Here is a 26,502-nt window from a genome sequence, read left to right as displayed (position 1 = left end):
CATGAAGAGTGCTATCTTTCTTCCTGGATTAAGATTTCAATTTTCATTTAATAATGTAATAGTTAGATATCAATAAAAAAATTTTACATTTCCAGTCTTAGATTAGAATGAATGAGCATTGTAAACATCATGAATTGCTTGTTTTCATGCACTTTTTACCTTTATTTTTCAAATCTCACAATGGTGAAACACGAATGACACGTGCACCATTTCGTAAGAGGTAAATTAATTTTAAGTTGATGATTTACATCAATGGCCATAGTCAGGATGTAAACAAAATTTAGGATTTTTATCTTTTATGAAATAATACTGGATCCACACTAGATCCGTTTTCAAAATTCATCATATTTTCCTTAAATATTTTTCTTTTATCAGAATTTAACTTAAAATTGGCTCAAAATATATACCAATAGCCATAGTCAGGGTGTATTGAGAGTTAATTTCATTTTAAACTCTATAAAAGCACCAAAATATGTCTTAATCTTCACCTGAATTTAAATATAGATTATTATATAATACATTCAATGACCATAGTCAAGGATGTATTATATTTTCAATCTTATTTCACTTCATGTAAAGAATGAAATACGATTTTCAAAATCCAATTTCAAAATTTAAAATTCATTCATCATTTAGGATAGAACTGCATCATATTTTCAAAAATTCCTTTTTCAAAACTCCAAGTGATGTAAATATCTTCTTCAATCAATCCTCAATTCTTATAAAATCCAATTCATCCTTTCATTTTTAAATTCTATTTCATTTTTTTTCAATCTCAAAGTTCAAATTAACTTTGAGATTTCAAATTCACTTTATATTCAAATTCAAAAGTTCCAAATTCATTTTTTATTCAAAACTCCAATCAAATTCAAAGTTCAATTTTACTTTGAGATTCTTGATTCATCTTCTAAATTCCAAAATTCAAGTTTTCAAATTCAAAGTCCAATTTGACTTTGAAATTCATTTATATATTCAGAGTTCAAAATCTTAAATTCCAAGTCCAAAGATAGATCCTAATCTCAACTTGGATCCAGATTTCTAAGTATAAATCTCCATTCTTTGGATCTCAGATTATAGATCAAAAATCCATTCTAGGATCCTGAACCCGATTCTACTCTGGATCTCAGACTTCAGATCCACTCCATTCTAGGATTCAGAATCCAATTCTACATTGGATCTCAGACTTCAGATCCAAAAACCCATCTTAGGATACAGAATCCAACTCTACACTGGATCTCAGATTTCAGATTCAAATCCATCTTAGGATCCAGAATCCAATTTCATCCTGGATCTCAGACTTCAGATCCTAAACCCATTTTTTAAGATCCAAAATCCATTCCCAAGTCTAAATTTCAAATCCAATTTCATTTTTAGATCTCACCTGAACTTCCTAAATTCACTTTATTTCTAAATACCATTCGGATTTCTCAAAATCATCATGATTTCAAATTTTAGATTCAAATTTCATTACAAGTTTTATCTCTTCTCCTAAATCTAAGTTCAAAGTCTATTTTTTGAATTTGGAATTTCTTTCCTTTTTCCTTTTTATCTCATCTTCAAACCATTCTTTCTCAAATCAAAAGATTTATTTTCTCAACTCTGATCATTTCAAAGACTTAGAACTTCTCTGATCTATCTCAAGTTTTAAGTTAGATTCTACTATTCAAAACCATTTCTTCACTCCATTATCAAGCACTTGAGGATTTTTCAAATCATCTTTCAAAAGTGCATACATCCTTGCATTGCACAAGCATGATTCTTTGTGCATTTAGACTTAGGATAAATTCTTAGATAATATTTAGGCAAAGCAAAAGGCATAAATTCGATCCTTGGTTTGATTACCCCTGATAAAGGCGCCAGGAACGGTCGAACCTCGTACCGACGAGCAAATCTCGTCTCTCCATTTTTCCTGCAATATTTCAAAATGGAGGTGAGTTAAATTTCTAAATATTTTCAAATCAAGGTCAAGTGAGACCCTGCAAAAGAGTTCTTCTTCTCTCTTTCTTTCTTTCTTTTTCTCTCTTTTTTTTCTGTTATTTATTTTTCTCCCTTCAAAAAGGAGGAAAATAGAGGTTAGAAAAGGAAAAGAGAGGGAAGAGAGAGAAACCACAAGTGAGGAAGAATTTTGCGATGATCATAGTTTTGGCGACCGTGATGGGACTCGTCTTCGTCTGGTCGAAATATGCCTTTGCTTTGCCTTAATATTTTCTAAGTCTTTATTCTTCTATGTCATTTTCATTTCCATGCAAAACCTTAGGAGCCTAAACTCTGTCCTAAGCTGACATCATTGCATATAGGATCTAAGTATGGTTTGGTAGGACCATATGGAGGAGATTATTCCATGTTCACATTAGACTTAGGTTTTAAATACAAATCTCCTCAATTTTAGGGATTGAATGTAAACAATGTATGCAAGTGTATGCTTCTTTTCATTTAAATCTATCTTTTTTAGGACTTGCATTTAGAGCTTTCTGGTTTTACCTGCATGTTGATCATGTTTTTAAAAAACATCCCTACCTATATTGTCTTGGTCTTCACGTTGCTGGGCTGTCTCACTGAACCATAGTTTGAGAGAGAGCCTCACAACTGGACCACTTATTTGGGTTCGCGCCCTCCTACCACGTACCTAAGGGCCATAGTCCGAGGTATATCGGTAGGTGCTCAAGGATGTTGGGAAGCCATTACCTTAGAATCAAAGAGATATCTTTATGCCACGTACTTCGAGCTTCGGCTTGAGTATATTGGCATACCTTGATTGGAATCAGATGATTTGAACCATAGAGTTAGGATTAAGGTCCTATCAGCCATTTCAAAATATTGCATATAGAGTCAGCTTTAGGGAATGCTATTTGTACATCTTTGTTTGTATATCTGTGATTGTCTGATACTTTGTATCTTCCTTATATTTTCCAAAACCTTGGGTATATATTATTTCTTCTTTGTTTTTAAAACCCAGGTGTATTTTTCCTTTATTCTTCTGATTTCTTCAAATTCTTTGATCCTGCCTGTAAATTCTTCAAAATTTTCTTTTATATCCTTTTTCAAATTCCCTTTTATTCCTTACCCTCTTTCGCAATAAAATAAATTTTTGTCAGGATATGTCCCTTTCAAAATTAAATAATTGTTCATATTTTTTTACCCTTTTTCACAGAAAAACAATGTGGTTGTCACAAATTTTTTGTGACAGCCCGATCCCTCGTAATGGGATATTTTCATTATCAGATCTTTGATTTCTTCCTTTATCATAATCTTCCTCCAAAAAATTCCTAAATATCCCATTTTTACATACAGAAAGGACATTAACATTTCATCATGGTTCAGACGAGGACTGGAAAGGAAACAGTGCCCCAGCAAAGCGACAGTGAAGGAGAAGAAATGAACTCCATCAGGTCATCCAAGCAGCAGGGCCAAAAAGCAGAAAGCAATGTTGATTCAGCTACATACAAGTTGTTTCAGAAAGTGATGGCCAAAATGATGTCTGAACAGGCTGAGGAAAACCCTGAGAAAATATCTTCTAAAAGCAAAGCCAAGGGAAAAGTCAGCAAAAAGCAAGTTCAGTATGACAGCACTTCAGAGTCAGCAGAGGAGGACTCAGAGGAAGAGTAGCCGGCATATTTTCACAATCCCTTGTATCGGCCCAAGAAAGTCAATGAGGGACACGAGTCAGCCAGCAAAGTCAAGATTCAGACCCCGGCAGAAGATCCGATGCATTAGCAAATGAGAGAGATGACTCGTGCAATCAAAGACTTACAAACCCAGGACAAAGGTAAAAAGATCTACACCGGTGCAGATTTCTATGATGGCTTAGAAGAAGATGACAACTGGGAAGATCTTCCTCGTAAATTCATAAAATTTGATGGGACCGGCAACCCCAAGGCTCATCTGGCCACATTTTTCGCCGAGTGCAACCGATTCAGGAAGAACAATAGGGCTTTATTCCTATGCTTTCCGCGCAGTCTGGAGGGAGTTGCAGCAAGATGGTATGCCGACCATATCAACCCGATTGAACTGTGGGACTTTGACAAAGTCATCAACCTGTTCATCGAAAGGTTCCTTTTCAATACTGAGGCTCTGCCTACCCTCAACCATCTTTTCAACCTAAAGCAAAATGACAATGAGAAGGCAAAAGATTTCATTCATAGATGGAGATCTACTTGCAACAGGATGAAAGATCCGATATCAGAGGGGCATGCACTCTCAATAATTTTGAACAATTTCTCTCAACCTCTGAAGGGTCTGGTCTCTACTTCTCCGTCTAAATCTTTCATCAGATTAATAGAGCGAGTCGAATGCTCGAAATGGGATTAGAGAATGGAAACTATCATGGCCTCACCTTGGCAGGAGGCAGCCAAGATGTAAGAAAGAAAACCAACTTTAACTTCTCTACTAGTTCCTCCAACAACAATGGCAAAAGCAAAAGAGGTGGCAGAAAGAACCACACTGGCAGGTCAGGCAGAGATGATTGCTCCGGTCAAAAGAATGGGATCAACAGGCAGAATAACATCACTCCCTTGAGCATCCAGTTAGAATCAAAGCCCCAAGAGAAACCAAAGCACGATGGTTGGGGATATGACTGTGAGTTTACCCCCTTAGAGCAATCGCTTGAGGAAGTTCTTGAGTATATGACAACAAAAGAGATGGTTAAACTTCCCAAGGTAGCAGATCCTCCTGTGACTATGGGAAGGTTCAAGGATCAATTCTGTAAATTCCATCGGGCGATGGGTCATGACATCGAGCACTGCTTTGTTTTCAAAAACATCGTCCAAGACTGCATTGATAAAAAGCTGCTGGTGGAAAATCAAGAAGAAGAGTAGCTACCCGTCCCGGCCTAGCTTTCTGAACCATGTCAATATTTTTCTGCTTTCTCTCTTTTTCAGTCACCAAATAGGGACAACTCAGTCCCAGTCTTTTGTGACCTTTGGTCAACAAACTTGTAAATATTTCAGTCGTTATCAATATTTTCTATCAATGAAATGTCAATTTTCTAAGTATCTGTTGATATCAAATACTTCTATCCTTTGCCACGATGGGGCATTTATTTTGGAAAAACTTGTATTTCTCCTATTCTTTTTAAAATAAGGGACAATCCCAAAAAATCATCATGAGAGAAATGATATTACCTATGAGGATTTTCAAAATCATAAAATCTCAAAAATTTCTGCAAAAGTCTTAAAAAAAGTTCAAATATTTTGATTTAAATCCTCTTTTATAAACTAACATGTTGATTTTCCTTTTCCAAATTAGGTTTTGAAAACCATTTGTCTTCAAAATCATCCCTCATGTTGGTTTTTTTTTTTTTCAAAATTGATTTCAAACCACTATCTTCAAAATCAAACCTCATGATGATCTCTCATGATGATTCCCCTTTTTAAAGGATCAGATCTCGCGCTGATCATTCTTCTTGCAGTGGATTTTCTTTCCAAAAATGATTTTTCACCTATCTTTCAAATAAACCTTTTTCCTTTCAAGATCCCATATGCAGGCAGGATCAGAAAAACTCCTTTTTCTCTTAAATCTTATAGATTTTTCAATTAATTTGGATATCTCTATCAGTTTCATTCATTTTATTCATATTTTTATCAAGATTACATCAATTTTTTTAAGTTTTTTTCCTCAATTTTATTAAATTTTATCAAATCACATTACCCTTTCAGGTTAAGGGATAAACCTGATGCCTCTTTCCCATGAGGTATTCTTATATTCTTTTTCCTCTCAGGTTAAGGAATAAACCTGACCCTCGTTGTCTGAGGTGTTTCCATTCAGGATAAGGGATAATTCTGAAAACTCTCTCTTAGGAGCAATAATGCTACCTATGAGAATTCTTTTGCAAATACCAATTTTATCAATCTTTATTTTCTAAATTTATATCAATTTCTATTTAAATTTTATTCTATTGTTCACATTCAGGATAAGGGATAATCCTGAAAACCCTCTCTTAGGAGCAATAATGCTACCTATGAGAATTGCAAATACAAGTTTTATCAATCTTTATTGAGTTTCTCGATTTATATCAATTTCTCTTCATTAAATTTTCTTAAACTTTATTCTTCTTCCCATTCAGGATAAGGGATAATCCTGAGACCTCTCGTAGGGGCAATAATGTTACCTATGAGAATTCTTTTTTGCAAATACAAGTTTCATCAAATTAATTTTCTAAATTTATATTAATTTTCTTAAATTCTATTCTTCCCCCTTTCAGGTTAAGGGATAAACCTGAACCTCGACATTCGAGGTATTCTTTCTCAGGACAAGGGATAATCCTGAGAAACTCATAAGAGCAATAATGCTACTTGTGAGAATTCTTTTACAAAGTAAATAAATTTCCTCAAAACTTTCTCCATTTTTATCAATATTTCCTCAAATTCTATTTCCTTTTATCTTCTCAAAATTTTATTATGTCTTTTCCCCTTATAAGGGGTTAATCCTGAAAATCAGACTACATACAGCTAACTGTGCTGGTCCATCTAAATCATAATTCTCGTTATATCCCTTCTAAATTCAAGTCTCAGGTTATCTCTTCACAATATATTCTTTTCCCTTTCAGAGTAAGGGATAAACCTGAATCGTTGTATATTATATCCTAAATTTTCATCAAATATCTATCAATTTTCATCAAATGTCTATCAATATTCATCAAACGTCTATCAACTTCATCAAATGTCTTTTATTTTCAAGCCTTCGGGTTACAATTTCATCAATGTATATCCTTTCAAAGCCTTCAGGTTACAACTTCATCAATGTATATCACTTCCAAGCCTTCGGGTTACAATTTCATCAAAAATCCATCAATTTCAAACCTTTGGGTCACAACTCTATCAATGCCAATCATTTTACTATTTCAAGCAACAAATTATGCTTTCGAGCTGGTCGATCAATAAAAAATCCTGCTTTCGAGCTGGTCGGGCAAACAAATCCTGCTTTCGAGCTGGTCGGTCAATCAAATCCTGCTTTCGAGCTGGTCGGTCAAACAAATCCTTCTTTTGAGCTGGTCGAACAATAAAATCTTGCTTTCGAACTGGTCGGGCAATCAAAAATCCTGCTTTTGAGCTGGTCCAACAACAAATCCTGCTTTCGAGCTGGTCGGTCAATCAAAATCCTGCTTTCGAGTTGGTTGGTCAATCAAACCCTACTTTTGAGCTGGTACTTCCAAAAATCCTACTTTCAAGCAGGTTGGTCAACAAATCCTGCTTTCGAGCTGGTCGGTCAAAACAAATCCTGCTTTTGAGCTGGTCGGGCAAACAAATCCTGCTTTCGAGCTGGTCGGTCAAAACAAATCCTGCTTTCGAGCGGGTCGGTCAATCAAAATCCAGCTTTCGAGCTGGTCGGTCAATCAAATCCTGCTTTCGAGCTGGTCGGTCAACAAATCCTGCTTTCGAACTGGTCGGTCAACAAATCCTGCTTTCGAGCTGGTTGGTCAAAACAAATCCTGCTTTCGTGCTGATCGGTCAATCAAAATCCTACTTTCGAGCTGGTCGGTCAACAAATCCTGCTTTCGAGCTGGTCGGTCAAAACAAATCCTGCTTTCAAGCTGGTCGGTCAAACAAATCCTGCTTTCGAGCTGGTCGGGAAAACAAATCCTGCTTTTGAGCTGGTCAGGAAAACAAATCCTGCTTTCAAGCTAGTTGGTCAATCAAAATCCTGCTTTTGAGTTGGTCGGTCAATCCAAAATCCTGCTTTCGAGCTGGTCGGGCAAACAAATCCTGCTTCCAAGCTGGTCGGTCAAACAAATCCTGCTTTCGAGCTGGTCGGGCAAACAAATCCTGCTTTCGAGCTGGTCGGGCAAACAAATCCTGCTTTCAAGCTAGTCGGGCAAACAAATCCTGCTTTCGAGCTGGTCGATCAAATAAATCCTGCTTTCGAGCTGGTCAGGCAAACAAATCCTGCTTTCGAGCTGGTCGGGCAAACAAATCCTGCTTTCGAGCTGGTCGGTCAACAAATCCTGCTTTCGAGTTGGTCGGTCAAAACAAATCCTGCTTTCGAGCTGGTTGGTCAATCAAAATCCTGCTTTCGAGCTGGTCGGTCAAACAAATCCTGCTTTCGAGCTGGTCGGTCAAACAAATCCTGCTTTCGAGCTGGTCGGGCAAACAAATCCTGCTTTCGAGCTGGTTGGTCAATCAAAATCCTGCTTTCGAGCTGGTCGGGCAATCCAAAATCCTGCTTTCAAGCTGGTCGAGCAAACAAATCCTGCTTTCGAGCTGGTCGGTCAAACAAATCCTGCTTTCGAGCTGGTCGGGCAAACAAACCCTGCTTTCGAGCTGGTCGGGCAAAAAAATCCTGCTTTCGAGCTGGTTGGTCAAACAAATCCTGCTTTCGAGCTGGTCAGGCAAACAAATCCTGCTTTCGAGCTGGTTGGGCAAACAAATCCTGCTTTCGAGCTGGTCGGTCAAATAAATCCTGCTTTCGAGCTGGTCGGGCAAACAAATCTTGCTTTCGAGCTGGTCGAGCAAACAAATCCTGCTTTTGAGCTGGTCGGTCAATAAAATCCTGCTTTCGAGCTGGTCGGGCAAACAAATCCTGCTTTCGAGCTGGTTAATCAAATCCTGCTTTCGAGTTGGTCGGACAAAACAAAAATCTAAATATTTCTTCCCAAGTTCAACTCAAGGTTTCGTCAAAATCTATATTGAATGATTATTTCACTAAGGATTCTCGAAAACCTTGCCAATTTGCTAAAAGTATTTGTTGATTCCAATATTCTTACTACACAGAAGAATGACTTCTGATTACCTCTAGTATCCTTTAAAAAAATGGTGAAACTTTTTGCGAAAAAGAGGTAAAATTCAAATCTTTTCCCTGTTGATCAACCAAAAGGATGAAAGAAATATCCTCCGTATGATTAGCGAAATAAATATTCAATGATATTGAAATGACGGAAGTGAATCGATATTGATCATGGCTATGGCGCATGTTTTAAAGACAACTTTCTGGCAATTAGACAGTGGAAATATCATGAGTGATAAAAAGAATCCACTCAACCCATATCTCCTTATTCATTTAAAGTTGCAATCAAATATCTGCAAAAGGGATCTCTCAATTGTCGTCAAGATGAAGACGAATAGGCGAGCTAGACCCCCGGGGCCAAAGAAGATTTGGATCATGTCCGAGATGAAGGAGTTTGTGACAGATCCTTCTAGGGAAAGTTCAGATCATCGTTGAGATGAAGGCGAGTGTGATGAACCTACCGACAAACCCTAAAAGATATTTGATTTCTGCTATCCTCTAAAGACCTTTTTGAGCCAATATCCTCAATATAATGCCTGAGATAAATGAAGGATCGAAACATCTCTAAGATGGAGTTTGTGATGTACCCTTCCGCCAAAAAAAAGAGAGAAAAGTCAGGAACATCCAAATGAAGGATTATGAGAAAAACCGAGAAAGTTTAGTGACTCAAAAGAGTGCAAAAAGATCATCATGGGAAAATATTCAGATATCAAGCTGCCAAAATTGCCAGAAGTCATCTTTTCTCATCCAAAATTCTTTTATCAATATCTTTTCACTACTTGCTTTTATGAAATTAAGAATATTTCTTCTCTTCTCATATCAGGGAAATGGATAGCTTCCTTGAAGAAAATCATCAGCGCTAAAATTTTGAATTTGACTCTTATGACCGAGGAGTTAACCTCGTTGGAGGAAATACCCTAGGTAAAAGAGGGAATATCTTTCGCACATATGTGCACACATTTTCAAGCGTTGGAGTCAACTACAATTTTATCTTATCGGCGAAATTTTCTAGATATTCTGAGAATGAAATAAATATTCAATATCCATTTTGATGCAACCTAGCGTTGTTTATATCTTCCAGAAGAGTTGCCTCATTCAGTTGAAGTATCTCTCATGTCCCATCACGGTTTCTTCACTCAAGAAATCCGTATGGTCGTATCCACTCAGGTTAATGGTCAAACCTATAGTTTCTGCGAAAGGCTATTAATTTCAAAAGCTATTTCAGTCTCAGCAATGAGACGCCCATATCATCCATTTTTCAAAGCTTTAGGGAACCCCATTTTCCTCCTTTCGCAAACCCCTTTCGAATTTGTTCGTCCAAACTTCGAAGGTCTCATCATGGTCTCTTCACTCCAGGATTCCGTATGGTCGTCCCCTTCAGGTTAAGGGTTAAGCCTGAACCTCGCCCCTCGAGGTATCTTCCTTTTCAGGTTTGGGTTAAACCTGAAACTCGTTCCAACGAGTTCCCCTCGTTTCGACGAGGTGTTTCCTTCCAGTCCCCTCATGGTTCTTCCCATCGGGAATCCATGCTTTGTATATCCATCCAGGACAGGGTCATACTTGAACTTCATCTCATAAGGCATTTCTCTCAAAATGTCCCATCAAGATCCTCATATATCCCTTTCCCCATCCAAATTATTTTGATATATCTTCATCCCATCCAGATTAAGGGCTAAACCTGAGTCATCCCACAAGGCTGATCTTGTCTCACCCATAAGACTTGATCAAAATTCTTACCTTCATCATTTCGGGATCTTCACCCAAAATCCCATCACGATTTCTTCATTTTTATCATTTGTTCATATCATTGTCGAGGATTTCGTCCCCCCCAGCCATTCAGGACAAGGCTTTAAGCCTGAAAAGCCATAATTCTTCCACACTCAGTTCAGGTAAGCTAACTGGGATATTTTTCAAAATTTGGAGTGTTTTCTTTGCCACTAAGCTCGGCTTCCAACCGGCTTAGTAGCAAAGAGAGGCATCTGTGAACACCCCAAATTTTTCAAAATCTTTTTAATATTCCTTTTTTGCCCCTGATTTCATTTTTTTGGGTAATTGAGTCACTTTTAAATATAAATCCCATTTTATTTCTCAAGTTTCCTGAAATTAAATTCATTTTTTATATCTAACTCAATTTCGGATCCGGATCCAGGTAAAAGATCCAAAATCTGAGCTTCGCTGTCCAATATTTAAAATCAAATTCTTGAAATTTCCAAACTAACTTTTTGAAAAGCTCAGACAGTTCGTCCGGTATCCGTTTGGATCCATCGTGTTGTATTCCTCAAATTCGAGGTTTAAAACTCGAATATTTTCTCAAAACTCAGGTCCAAACCCATTTTCTTCCAAAATTGCTCAGAAAACCTTTCCTGTGTAAATCTTTTTGAAAATTTTTGCAAAATTATTTTAAAATCCTGAGTTTTTAGAATTTCATATTGAAATTCAAGAAAAGAACAAAAAAATAAAAAAAATAATAATGAAAGAAAATTACAAAAAAATGGTTTTTAAAAGAAACCCGTTTTGGAAAAATCTTTTATAGAAGACCTCTTTTTGGAAAATGTAAAACCCTTACAAAACTCAAAAGTCGAGTTAGGGTTTTGGGGGGGGGGGGGTGGGCGGGCGGGGGACCCTCTCGAGTTTTCTCTCTCTGTCCGACTCCCTCAATTGCCTTCTCCCACTCTCGATCTTTCCTTCATTCCACCGAATTCCCTGGAAGCCAGACGATCCGCCCTCCGATCTTTTTTTTCTTCTATCACCACGCTCCATCCACCCTCCATCACCAACTGAAACTCCCATCTGCGAAACCCACTTCTAAAAACCTCTAAGCCCTCCATCGCACAAACCCTTTTCTTCCTCCACCCATCTCTAACCAACCCTATTCCCGAATCATCTTCTCTATCTTCAAAAGGGGCGCGAAAGGCCTCTCTTTGAGGATCGCTTCTTCACCTCCGCATTGCATCCTTTTTCACTTCTCCATTGATCTTCATTTCATCGAATCCCTCTTTCTTCCCCCCTCTCTCCTTCAATTTCTCTTTTTTTTCCCTGGTGTTTTTCCTCTAAGTAAACTGAAGAAGACCGGTCGCAGCTACAGGTAAGCATTCATCTCCTTCCTCTTTTGGTTCTCTGTTTTATAAGACATTTCCGATTCATTCCTTTTTTTTTTTACTTTCCTTTATCAAAGTGCATCAGAGGTAGGGTCGACCTGCATATAGCAGGACCGACCCATCCATTGCAACATCAACGGAACCATTGTATTCCGACAATTTTCTTTTTCTGTCTTCCATTTTGTTCTCTTCTTTTATTTGCAATTTATCTCGATTTTTCTTCAGTTTATGAAAATCTAAATATGTGTTTACGCTACTTGGATTCGATAACCTCTTATGGCTTGTTTTAACCCCAGATTGCTCTCTGTCATACTCTTTATATTTTTGTGATTTATGATTCAATTCATTCTAGTGATCTGTTTTCTTAAAATTAATTTCCTGTAAATTAGAATTCAAAGTTGTTAGTTTATTTTTAGCGATTTGTTTTTTTTTTTCCTGAAGTCTTGTTTCTTTTTACAATGGGTGGTTTGAATATGTTATGCATTTTTTTTTAGAGTTTATATCCTATTTTATTCTGAACCCTCTCTCTCATTGTAGTTTCTGCATTACATCCTGTCTTTCAGCTCCATTTTAACTAAATCCATGTTTTTATCATCCATTAATTATCAAATGCCATGTTTATTTTAATCACTCACGGTATCTACCTAAATCGGTAGTTCACCGTTGTTCGCCTGTGGTTCCCAGTTCGCAGATAAGCATTGGTGTTTCTCTACTGAACATTATACGTTTGATTAAATTCGTGTCATTGCTACGCATCCATCCAAGCATGGATCTAGGAAATATCTGTACTTACCTCTCATGAGTTGCAATGCCCTTCCCCAACATCTATTATCAGACCCCTAGGTCATTGTCATGTTAAAAAGGGTAGCGTGATTGATAACGATGGAGAATAAAAAAAAAATTTGCATCAACTATATGGTTGACATTGAAGAAACTTTGATGGAAAAAGGGAAGTAAAAGAACCTTTTGTCAGCTGACAAGGAGGAATCATTCTGTTGGGAAGCATATAGTCATGCCAGAGTAAGCTTTATTGTAATATTTTCAGCATACCCTTGGTCCTGGTCATGCCCAGGTAGGTCACATATATTCACATAGTCAATTTATTTTTGTTTCTCTATACCTGGTGAAAGGTACGTCTGATTTTGATCCCTTTCTTTTCCTTTTTTTTTTTAGACTATTGTTGGTATTAAATATATTCAAGCAATTGATGATAATGTCCATAGTTATCTGGCATACTGATGGGCCGAATTTCTTCTTCATCTTTGCACAGCAAAGCGAGAAAGAATTTTCAAATAAATTGTAAAGTCTCAACCCTTCAGTATGATAGAAGTTTCATTATATCATTTCCACATCAACGGTTATCTGCCCACTGTTTGAGGGGGTATTTATGCTTGATAAAACTTGTCATGGCCTGCTGGCTAAAGTGATGGGGAAGTGAAAGAAAAAGGATTGGCGAGAGGGTGATAGAATCAATTAAGAGGAGGGATGAGTCATTCTCAAAGTGGTGGATACATGGGGTGTTGACCAACTGCATGGTGTTGTTCATTCACCCAGGTTTTATCCCCAACTCATCAGTATCATTCAAATTAATAAAATTGCAACACTTGGTAGATCTAAAATTGCTCAGATTATTGTCATATTTTGTGATCAGGGTTGCTGGCACTGATGTTACAAAAATAGATGTCGCACTATCTATTGTTTATACCGCTGCCATAGCTTCATTTTAGTCATTCACTGTATCTGCTTCCATCATTTGTATTTGGTCCATTTCAAATTAGCCTTCGCCTACTGCATAGTATGTTAGGCTAATACCAGTGATCATGCATATAATTCAGGGTTTATTAACATTTAAATATGCATGATTTTATGAAATAATGTTTCAAAAACCCAATTTTATGTTAGTTTTTGAGTAAATGTGCTAAAATAATTTAAAATTAGAAAATGAATAAAAAAATAGTTTTATTTTACATTCTTATGCCTATTTTAGTTTTAGTTGGTTTTAGTTTTTATTAAAAAGAAAAAAATTAGAAAAATAGTTTTATTCATTTTAAGTGTTGTGTTTTTTTTAGAAAAGAAAAGAAAAAAATATAGTAGATTAGTTTTGAAGTTCTTTTATAAAGAGTTTTGTTTTTGAAAATTTTCACAGTTTTCTTTACTTTTAAAAAGAATAAAAATAAAAATAATAAATAAAAAAAAATAATAATACAAACCGGGTGGAACCGGTTTGTATTTATAAAAAGAAGAAAGTGAAAACCAAACCGGCTGGAACCGGTTTGGAAGTTTAGAAAATAAACAATGGTTGTTTCAAACCGGTTCCAACCGGTTTGAACCCTTTTAAAAAGGGGCGTAAAGCAGAATCGTGGGGGCCTTCAATTTGTGCGCCAAACTTCCCCTTCCCTCTCTGGTGTTCTGCAATTCCAATTTCTTCCATTTCACGTTGCCGGATTTTTTTCATCTCCTGCTGGTTCTTCTTCTTCTTCAGCCTATCTTCTTCATCCGGTGGTGGAGCTTCTTCAATCGGCGGCAGTGCATGAGGTGGAGGCCATATCTTCTCCGATTTCTTCCAGCTCCATTCCACGGTAAGTCTTCATCTTCTTCTTCTTCTTCTTCTTCTTCTTCTTTTTCTTTCTGAATGATAATCTTCATGATGTTTGAATTTTAATTTGAAAAAAAAAAAAGAGAAAACATAAAAAGAAAAAAATCTGTGAAGGAATCCGGCGATTGACAGGGATTCTGCCGGAATACTTGATCTGATGAATAAGTTTTGGTAATCTGATCTAGATTCAGTGGATTAATTTCTGTTTAAAGAAAAAAAAGAAAAAAAAAAGATTTGTTTCTAAAGAAGTATCGATCATCTGGATCGATCAAAATGTTATCCGATGAAATTTTTTTTCTGAAATCTTTGGCAGTTATTAAAGACTTCTGGTTCATTATCATTTTATCGATGAAATGAAATTCTGATCCAATCATTCACTGATAAATTCTGAGGAAACTTTGATTCAGCAAATAGCTGCCGGAATGATTTGTAAAAGTTGTAGAACTGTGATCTTCTGTCAAGATTCAATGTGAATTCGTCTGAGTTACTATTCATTGCTGGAAGTTCTTGCTTGTTCTGAAAAACTCTGCAACGGTCCAGCAGAGATCAATCTGATATCCATCTGCATAACAGAAGAATAAGATACTTCATTACATCTGATTCACGATCAACTAAAATCCAGCAAGGGAATATTGGATTTCTGAAGTAAATGACTGAATTCTATAAGAATCCGATTAAATATATCGTGAATTTTCAGTCTGAAAGATATTGAATATCTAATTGAATTTCTTTGTTTACTAAATTTCTGTTTTTTTTTTCTCTGTTTTCAATTAGATCATTTCTGGTTTTTACATTCAATTTCAGTTTTTCTTTTGATTTCCTTTTCTTTTCATTTTGATGAAATCCTGTTTTTTTTTTTAGTAAATTCACATTCATATTTTCTATATCTTCTAATTTTCTGTTTTGCAACATCCTATTTCTGTTTTACATTTCATTTTCTATTTTTTTTTAGTTGACATAGGTCGATTTGCTGTTTTTCCAATCAAGGATTTTTCTTGTTTTGCTTCATTCAATATCTTTTACAAATTTGTTTCTTTTGCTATTTCTGTGTAATTTTCCAGTTTGTTTTTCATTAGTCATTCCTTGATGTTTACAATTCTTGATTTTACTGTTTTCAAATGTTTTAATATTGTATTTTTCAATAGTGTAAGTGCATAGCTTGTTAATAAAGTGTTAGTGATTAATTGTCTTCACTGTTCGTTAATTGAAATAATTAGATTTCATAAAGTTGAGTGTTAGTGAATTGAAATTTAGTTAATTGTGTTAGTTAATGTAGTGTTAATTGTCATTGAATTCTTTTGATGATATTCGTCAGTGTTTTTAGCATTTAGCTAGTTAATATAGGTTTCTATCTCTGGTACTGCTTGTGTTTATTTGAATTGTGCAGGATAGCACAGACTGGAGCGGAAGCGATTACGTGACACGAAGTACAAAGAATAAAGTTTTTTTTACTCTTTAGTTTAGATTTAGGAATTTAAAGTGGGTTTGTAAATATTGCACTTTACGCCCTCTGCGAAGGGTATTCATTTGTTGTAATAGCTAGTTGTGTTTACTTTTCTGAACATTTTACATTTCCATAATTCGGCAATAAAGATTAGTTTAGACTTGTGTACTTGAATACGATATATTCCCGTTCCCTGAGTTCGACCCGGTCTCATTCACTAGTGAGAAGCGGTTTTTATTATTTGATGTCTAGTTTTCACATGTTTTACATTTAAAAATCTTTTCAAAATTACAACGATTGCAAAAAGACATCAAATTTTTGGCGCCGTTGCCGGGGAACGGCGTAATATTAGTATTCACTTTATTGCCTAGTGTTTGCTTTGCATTTAGGTTTAGAACCACGTATGTGCATATCTTAGAGAAGAGCTTACTTTTCTGCACAGCCCACCTATTAGGATTCCCTTAGAGGTGACTGTGTACGATTGGTACCGTACACATAGATTTTATATTTCTTTGCATAATCTCTGTTATGTGTAACTGCGTGGTGTTTGTTTAGTTTTTGTTGTTTTTAGTTTACTCGCTTTGTGGTTTGCGTGGTTTGGCCGCTTAGTGCGTTAGTTAGGTAGAAAACCCAAAGTTAGGACGTGAGCTACACCGGTCTACTCTAAGGTGTATGCAAGGGCGACGCTCACTTGACCCTGAGCTGGTAGAGCCGATTGAGGACCCCGAGTCCCTTATTAGGAGAGCCCAGAGATCTGCAACCATGGCTGAGAATCAGCAGATTACTCGTCCCCTTAGGGAGTACTTCATGCCTAACACCTATACTCCCGCCTCCTGCATCACAAGACCTGATGTAGGAGCAAATCAGTTTGAGATTAAGGCCAGTGTAATCTAAATGTTACCCTCATTTTATGGCCTTAGCAATGAAGATCCATATCGTCATCTTGACGAATTCTTAGAGATTTGCTCTACAGTGAGAATAAACAACTTTGGAGATGATGCTATGAGGTTGACCCTGTTTCCCTTCTCTCTGAAGGATAAAGCCAAACACTGGCTAAAGGCATTAGATACAGTTAGAATTACCACATGGGAACATATGCAAAGAGAATTTTTAAAGAAATATTTCCCAATTGGTAAGACAAATCAGTATCGAAAAGCCATCACCAGTTTTACGCAAATAGAGGGGGAACTGTTTCATGAGACTTGGGAGAGGATGAAGGATCTTCTCTGCAAGTGTCCCCACCACCAGGTGCCTCGATGGCAACTGGTGCAATATTTCTATGACGGTCTTACTGAGAAGAATCGTCAAATGGTTGATGCCGCATGTGGGGGCACTTTCATGCTCAAGAGTGAGGATGAAGCGTGGTTGCTCTTTGAGACATTAAGCGAGAATTCGATGCACCACACGACAGCTTCACGGTCTGATAGAGTTACACCTGTACATGATAGTGCTAAGAAGGCAGGTATTTTCGAAATAGGGATGAACCTTGAGTTAAGCAACAAGGTAGACCAACTATCCCAGAAATTAGATCAATTATTGTTGGGTCCCTCTCCTGCCATGCAGGTGTGTGCGTTGTGTGCGAGTCCTGCACACCATGTTCTCCAATGTCCAGCTGCGCCACAGTATCCTGAGTTTGTCCAAGAGCAAGCTCAGATAGCTCAAAACTTCGCTAGGCCCGCACCCAATCCATTTGCCAATACTTACAACCCGGGCTGGCGAAACCATCTTAATTTCTCATGGCGTAACTCACAGGCTCAAGCCCCTAACCCTTCCCATAGTCAATCTAGACAAGGTGGTTATACACCTGGATTTCAAAGATCCAATGACCCTCCAGCCCAACCTGCTTATACTCAACCCCATTTTCAAAAGCCTTCATCTAGTCAATCTTTTGAGGATAAGATTTTGCAAGCTTTGAGCTCACATACCCAGTCGATTGCAAAGTTAGAAACTCAAATGGGGCAGCTCGCTGAAGCACTTAGCAGGAGAACTGAGGGAGCATTGCCTAGTCAGCCTATAGTTAACCCTAGGGGTAAAGAACCTCTGCAGAGTTTGCATATGACAGATACACATCAAGAGCAAGCTCAGGCAGTAGTAACCCTTAGAAGTGGGAAGCAGTACCGTTCGAGGGAGGCTGCAGAAGAAAGAGAGAAGATAAGTAAGAAGCAGCCTGTCCCTAATGTTGTACCCCAGGAAAGCGAGAAGGTTCTTCCATTTGAGCCTTCCACAACCCATATTCCTAAAGCCCCCTTTCCTGAGGCGTTAGAGAAACCGAGAGCATTAGGTAAGTCGGGAGTAAACATGCAAGAGATGCTTGAGATATTCAAGCACGTCCATATAAACCTTCCCTTACTAGATGCCATCCAGCAAGTCCCTGCATATGCAAAGTTCCTCAAAGAGCTTTGTACGCAGAAAAGGAAGTTGAGGTCCCATGCGCAGAAGAAAATATATTTGACGGAGCAGATCAGTGCAGTATTGCAACACCAGACTCCACCCAAACTTAAGGACCCAGGGACCCCTATCATATCATGTGTCATAGGAAACATTACTGTTGAGCGTGCTTTGCTTGACCTTGGGGCAAGTGTTAACATTTTGCCGGGTTTCTTCTATGACAAATTTGGATTGAAAGAGATGAAATCTACACCTATGACGCTTCAATTAGCAGATAGATCGATTAAGGTCCCGAGAGGGATACTTGAAGATGTGTTAGTCAAGGTGGAGGATTGTTATTTCCCTGTCGACTTCGTGATATTAGATATGGAGGGAGTTGATAGCATTAGACAGACTCCTATTATTCTTGGTCGCCCTTTCCTAGCTACCGCCAATGCGTGCATTAATTGCCGCACTGGTGAAATGGATGTTTCATTTGGAAATAGGAAAATGAGGATGAACATTTTTTGTGCATCGATGGAGTCTGATACTGAAGAAGCTTCTTTTGAGGTTGATATCATTCAAGATATTATAGAAGCTGAACATGATTGGTTGTTGAGTGATCCACCTCAAGAGGAGATTGATGAATCATTCAAAGAGGATCGCCTTGATATGATAGATAGTGAGGCAGATAATGTCAGTGGGATTTGGCATCCTGAACCACTTCCAGAATTAGCTGAGAAGCCCGCAAAGCCATCAATAGAGAGTCCCCCAGAGTTGGAGTTGAAGCCTTTACCAGCTTCACTCAAGTATGTCTTTTTAGGAAAAGAGCAGACTCTCTCAGTTATTATTTCTGCAAACCTGACAGATTCACAGGAGCATCAGTTGTTACAGGTTTTGCATGAGCACAAGGAAGCTATTGGATGGTCTGTGGCGGATTTAAAGGGGATTGACCCCTCCTTTTGTATGCATCGGATCATTATGGATGAGGGAGCTAAACCTTCAAGAGAATCACAAAGGAGATTAAATCCTCACATGAAAGAAGTGGTGAAGAAGGAAGTAGTTAAATTGTTAGATGCTGGGATTATTTATCCTATCTCCGATAGTCAGTGGGTGAGTCCTACCCAGGTTGTTCCCAAAAAGTCTGGGCTCACTGTGGAAAAGAATGAGAAAGGAGAGAGCATTCCCATGAGGATTACTACGGGATGGCGAGTATGTATTGACTATAGAAAGTTGAACAGTGCAACTAGGAAAGATCATTTCCCGTTACCGTTCATCGACCAAATTTTAGAAAGACTTGCAGGCCAGCAATATTATTGCTTTTTAGATGGATATTCCGGATATAACTAGGTGGCCGTTCATCCCGAGGATCAGGATAAGACGACATTTACCTGTCCCTATGGTACATTTGCATATAGGAGGATGCCGTTTGGGCTTTGTAATGCCCCGGCTACATTTCAGAGATGTATGATGGCGATTTTCTCTGACATGATGGATGATGTCCTTGAGATTTTCATGGACGATTTCTCGGTTTATGGCTCTTCTTTTGATAATTGTCTCCAAAAATGATCTCGTGTACTTCAGCGCTGTAGGGAGACAAATCTAGTGTTGAGTTGGGAAAAGAGTCATTTCATGGTACAGCAGGGGATTGTTCTTGGACATATTGTGTCTGAGAAAGGTATTGAGGTCGATAAGGCAAAAGTGGAGACCATTGTCAAATTAGCTCCACCGACCTCTGTGAGGCAAGTGCGTTCATTTTTAGGGCATGCAGGTTTCTATAGACGGTTCATTAAGGATTTTAGTCAGATTTCTAGACCGTTGTGTAACTTGCTGTCGAAAGATCAGTCGTTTGTGTTTGATGATGCCTGTCTGAAGGCATTTTTAGCCCTAAAGGAAGCATTGACCACTGCTCCTATTCTCAGATCTCCTGAGTGGTCAGTGCCTTTTGAGATTATGTGTGACGCTTCAGATTATGCGGTTGGAGCTATTTTAGGACAGAAAATTGAGAAACGATCTCATGTTATTCATTATGCTAGTAGGACTCTTTCTGACACACAAATGCATTATACTACCACTGAGAAGGAGTTACTAGCCGTTGTATTTGCACTTGAGAAGTTTCGATCATATTTGTTAGGCTCCAAAGTTATCATTTACTCAGATCATGCTGCATTAAGATATTTGATGAGTAAAAAGGATGCTAAACCGCATCTCATTCGTTGGATTCTTCTGTTACAAGAATTTGATATTGAGATTCGAGATAAGAGTGGATGTAAGAATCTTGTAGCAGATCATCTGTCTAGACTGACTATAGATTCATCTATTGATCAAAGACAGATTGTTGATTCTTTTCCGGATGAGCAGTTATTTCATGTCAAGCGTTTACCTTGGTTCGCGGATATTGTAAATTTTCTGGTTACTAGAGAGTATCCTGCGCACTGGAACCGGAATGAAAAAGATAGATTTTTTGCGCAGGTGAAACATTATTTTTGGGAGGAACCAGAATTATTTAGATCTTGCCCGGACCAGATGATTCAGAGATGTGTGCCCGAAGAAGAGTATCATTCCATTTTATCCTTTTGTCATTCTTTAGCTTGTGGAGGTCATTTTTCTAGTCGGAAGACCGCTGCAAAGGTCCTTCAGTCTGGATTTTGGTGGCCCACACTTCATAGAGATGCTCACGAATTCTGTAGGAAGTGTTTGCGATGTCAGCAAACAGGTCGCATTACCAAGCGCGACATGATGCCTCTTTTACCTATTCTGATTGTGGAAATTTTTGATGTTTGGGGCATTGATTTCATGGGTCCTTTTCCGCCATCATTTGGATTTACATATATTTTAGTGGCGGTTGATTATGTTTCAAAATGGATCGAGGCTGTGGCCACCCGGACCAACGATCATAAAGAGGTGCTTCGGTTTATTAAGCACAACATTTTTAGTCGGTTCGGAGTTCCTAGAGCGATCATCAGTGATGGTGGGACGCATTTTCGTAATGTGCAGGTAGCTTCCTTACTTAGGAAATATTCTGTGCATCATCGGATTGCTACACCTTACCACCCACAAACCAGTGGCCAAGTTGAGGTATCTAACAGGGAGATAAAGAGGATTCTTGAAAAGACAGTCAGACCAGACCGCAAGGATTGGTCTCAGCGCCTTGATGATGCCTTGTGGGCTTATAGGACTGCTTTCAAGACCCCGATTGGTATGTCACCATTTCGATTAGTTTTCGGTAAACCTTGCCATCTTCCTGTTGAGTTAGAACATCGAGCATATTGGGCTATAAAAAAATTCAATTTCAACATGACCCAAGCTGGAGTCGAGAGAAAATTACAGTTGAGTGAGCTAGAGGAATTGCGTAATGAAGCCTATGAGAGTGCAAAGATTTACAAAGCTCGAACTAAGCATTTTCATGATCGATATATTGTTAGGAAACAGTTCGAGCCTGGGCAAAAGGTATGGCTTTATCATTCACGTCTTCATCTTTTTCCAGGTAAGTTGAAGTCAAGATGGAATGGTCCATTTTGTTGTGCATAGGGTGTTTCTATATGGAGCAATAGATCTTTTTGACCCTCGTACGAGTGCTATTTTTAAAGTAAATGGGCAACGGCTGAAGCCTTATATCTCAGATATTGTGACAGGACAAGACATTGAGGATGTTGATCTTTTAGAAGTTTAGGACTCACACATGTTTGTATATATTTTAAAAATTTTGTAAATATTCATAGAAAAACAATTTTTTTAAGAGTACTTTCATATAGTTCATGTGCATAATTCATAAACCATAATCATGGTAGGCATATTTTCACATTTTAGATTTCATTGAGTTTACTTTCTTTCCCTCATTGATTTTATCTCATGTGCATTCACTTAGTTTCACATAAGCATGGGGGAATGCCACTGGGACAGTGTAATTCAAGCATGGGGGAGGGTGTAGTAGCTCACCAGAATATTTTTGTCTACGTTCTTGCACATGTTTACACATCTCTCATGAAAAGTAGATTTTTAAAGAAAGAGTTTGAACTTATATGAATGTTATTTCAAATCTGATGTTTTTAGAGGATTTTTAAGCCCCACGAAATTTTTTTTCTGACATAGATCTAAAAATTATGGTTGTTTATGTGGATTTCGAGGAAATGATGATAGATACATGTTAGAATTTATTTTGAGTCATAAATATGAATATGCACAGTTCTATTTTTGAAAAACTAAGCAAATGAACAAAAGCATAAAAATGAGCTCAAAAAGTGAGAAAAAGCATGCGTTAGGTTGTTTGGATAATTCCACAATCCTTAATAGATGGAACTTAGATGTAAGTTGAAACTTTTAAGTCCATTTGCATAAGGGAGAGTGGAAAACTTCGTGATCCTAAGTAACTGAGAACAGATACAAGTTGAAATGTTTGACTCTCATGTTATAAGGGTGAATGAAGGAAGTCACTTTTATGTCTTAGTTGATATCTTTTGGTATGAAGAAAAAAAAATATAGAAGATATTGACATTGCACAAGGTATAAAAGCAGACCACACGCAAGCTATAAGAGAAAAATAAGTGCGCAAAAAGAAAAAGCGTGAAAAGAAAAAAAGAAAGGAAAGAGCTTAAAAAGAAAAGTTCAATGCTTAGAAGTGTGATTGAGAAAACCTGTGCAGAAAACATATGAGTGAGGATAAGTAAATAATAATATGTTTTTATTGGATTTTCTAAGAATAAAACATAAATAATTGTGATTTTTAGAAAAGTGAAAGAAATTCTTTTTCTATGGTGGTACATAAAAGACTCTAATTATATTTTGATTTTGAAATAACAGGAAATATTTGTAAAAATAAAGTCTTTGATTACCTACTGATTATGAGGATGTGTAATATTATGCATACATGACAGAGATGTTTGTGGGTAGCATCACTGCAAACCCTCACGAGACCTTACTCGTCCACTGGGGTAACCCAGGGGGTGAAAGGGCTTGTTGCATGAGCTAAATGCAACCGTGATTCCTACGAAAGTGAGTTAGGTGATAGTTTGATTTCTTGCATTTTTCTAGTTTGCTCGAGGACTAGCAAAACATAAGCATGGGGGTATTTGATCATGCATATAATTCAGGGTTTATTTTCATTTAAATATGCATGATTTTATGAAATAATGTTTCAAAAACCCAATTTTATGTTAGTTTTTGAGTAAATGTGCTAAAATAATTTAAAATTAGAAAATGAATAAAAAAATAGTTTTATTTTACATTCTTATGCCTATTTTAGTTTTAGTTGGTTTTAGTTTTTATTAAAAAGAAAAAAATTAGAAAAATAGTTTTATTCATTTTAAGTGTTGTGTTTTTTTTAGAAAAGAAAAGAAAAAAATATAGTAGATTAGTTTTGAAGTTCTTTTATAAAGAGTTTTGTTTTTGAAAATTTTCACAGTTTTCTTTACTTTTGAAAAGAATAAAAATAAAAATAATAATAATAAAAAAAATAATAATACAAACCGGGTGGAACCGGTTTGTATTTATAAAAAGAAGAAACTGAAAACCAAACCGGCTGGAACCGGTTTGGAAGTTTTGAAAATAAACAATGGTTGTTTCAAACCGGTTCCAACCGGTTTGAACCCTTTTAAAAAGGGGCGTAAAGCAGAATCGTGGGGGCCTTCAATTTGTGCGCCAAACTTCCCCTTCCCTCTCTGGTGTTCTGCAATTCCAATTTCTTCCATTTCACGTTGCCGGATTTTTTTCATCTCCTGCTGGTTCTTCTTCTTCTTCAGCCTATCTTCTTCATCCGGTGGTGGAGCTTCTTCAATCGGCGGCAGTGCATGAGGTGGAGGCCATATCTTCTCCGATTTCTTCCAGCTCCATTCCACGGTAAGTCTTCATCTTCTTCTTCTTCTTCTTCTTCTTCTTCTTTTTCTTTCTGAATGATAATCTTCATGATGTTTGAATTTTAATTTGAAAAAAAAAAAAGAGAAAACATAAAAAGAAAAAAATCTGTGAAGGAATTCGGCGATTGACAGGGATTCTGCCGGAATACTTGATCTGATGAATAAGTTTTGGTAATCTGATCTAGATTCAGTGGATTAATTTCTGTTTAAAGAAAAAAAAAAAGATTTGTTTCTAAAGAAGTATCGATCATCTGGATCGATCAAAATGTTATCCGATGAAAATTTTTTTCTGAAATCTTTGGCAGTTATTAAAGACTTCTGGTTCATTATCATTTTATCGATGAAATGAAATTCTGATCCAATCATTCACTGATAAATTCTGAGGAAACTTTGATTCAGCAAATAGCTGCCGGAATGATTTGTAAAAGTTGTAGAACTGTGATCTTCTGTCAAGATTCAATGTGAATTCATCTGAGTTACTATTCATTGCTGGAAGTTCTTGCTTGTTTTGAAAAGCTCTGCAACGGTCCAGCAGAGATCAATCTGATATCCATCTGCATAACAGAAGAATAAGATACTTCATTACATCTGATTCACGATCAACTAAAATCCAGCAAGGGAATATTGGATTTCTGAAGTAAATGACTGAATTCTATAAGAATCCGATTAAATATATCGTGAATTTTCAGTCTGAAAGATATTGAATATCTAATTGAATTTCTTTGTTTACTAAATTTCTGTTTTTTTTTCTCTGTTTTCAATTAGATCATTTCTGGTTTTTACATTCAATTTCAGTTTTTCTTTTGATTTCCTTTTCTTTTCATTTTGATGAAATCCTGTTTTTTTTTTTTAGTAAATTCACATTCATATTTTCTATATCTTCTAATTTTCTGTTTTGCAACATCCTATTTCTGTTTTACATTTCATTTTCTATTTTTTTTTAGTTGACATAGGTCGATTTGCTGTTTTTCCAATCAAGGATTTTTCTTGTTTTGCTTCATTCAATATCTTTTACAAATTTGTTTCTTTTGCTATTTCTGTGTAATTTTCCAGTTTGTTTTTCATTAGTCATTCCTTGATGTTTACAATTCTTGATTTTACTGTTTTCAAATGTTTTAATATTGTATTTTTCAATAGTGTAAGTGCATAGCTTGTTAATAAAGTGTTAGTGATTAATTGTCTTCACTGTTCGTTAATTGAAATAATTAGATTTCATAAAGTTGAGTGTTAGTGAATTGAAATTTAGTTAATTGTGTTAGTTAATGTAGTGTTAATTGTCATTGAATTCTTTTGATGATATTCGTCAGTGTTTTTAGCATTTAGCTAGTTAATATAGGTTTCTATCTCTGGTACTGCTTGTGTTTATTTGAATTGTGCAGGATAGCACAGACTGGAGCGGAAGCGATTACGTGACACGAAGTACAAAGAATAAAGTTTTTTTTACTCTTTAGTTTAGATTTAGGAATTTAAAGTGGGTTTGTAAATATTGCACTTTACGCCCTCTGCGAAGGGTATTCATTTGTTGTAATAGCTAGTTGTGTTTACTTTTCTGAACATTTTACATTTCCATAATTCGGCAATAAAGATTAGTTTAGACTTGTGTACTTGAATACGATATATTCCTGTTCCCTGAGTTCGACCCGGTCTCATTCACTAGTGAGAACCAGTTTTTATTATTTGATGTCTGGTTTTCACATGTTTTACATTTAAAAATCTTTTCAAAATTACAACGATTGCAAAAAGACATCAACCAGCATTTTAGGCTAGATTGATACTCTGCACATAAACGGAAAATAACACTTTTACATATGGCACTTACTATCCCCACTTCACTATACTGCACCATCTACCCCTTCTGATAATCCTTGTTTTAATATTTATCAGGACATATACCATGCTCCTGATTTAGTCGTGTATATTCAATTCTGCCATCCGTGGAGTGTTATGCTTCTTATGATTATTTTTCTTCCTTACTTCCAATTGCATTGCAGAGATCTGTTAAAGTTATGTGCCCACTTATCTGTTGTCCCGTAACACAAGTACATCTAGGTAGAGTATCTGTGTAGTGGCATCATTTCATTATGTCCATTATGATATTTAGCATTGCTGGACACAAATCTAGATTTTTGTAAATATATGGATGTGCGTGGATGATGTGCATGGTAGTTCTGCTTCGTGGATCTAACTTGCTGGAACTGGTTGCTGCCATCAGTTGCGAAATTGACCTATTCACGCGAGCCTCGGTCCAACATGCTGAAGTCGACTGACTGTGTGCATCTAATTTGAGAAGACCTGTTGTACAGACATAATTTGTATCCTCAGTAACTTCCCCATGATATAAGAAGGGCCTATGTGTGTAGCTAAAGTAACAAGCCATATTCAGAAGTTTGGTTTCACTAATATAATTTATGCTTTGTGGCCCTTGGT

Source organism: Nuphar pumila, chromosome 4, assembly GCF_984573655.1.
Source record: "Nuphar pumila chromosome 4, dmNupPumi1.hap1.1, whole genome shotgun sequence".
Lineage (NCBI taxonomy): Eukaryota > Viridiplantae > Streptophyta > Magnoliopsida > Nymphaeales > Nymphaeaceae > Nuphar > Nuphar pumila.
This window is presented reverse-complemented; position numbering follows the sequence as displayed.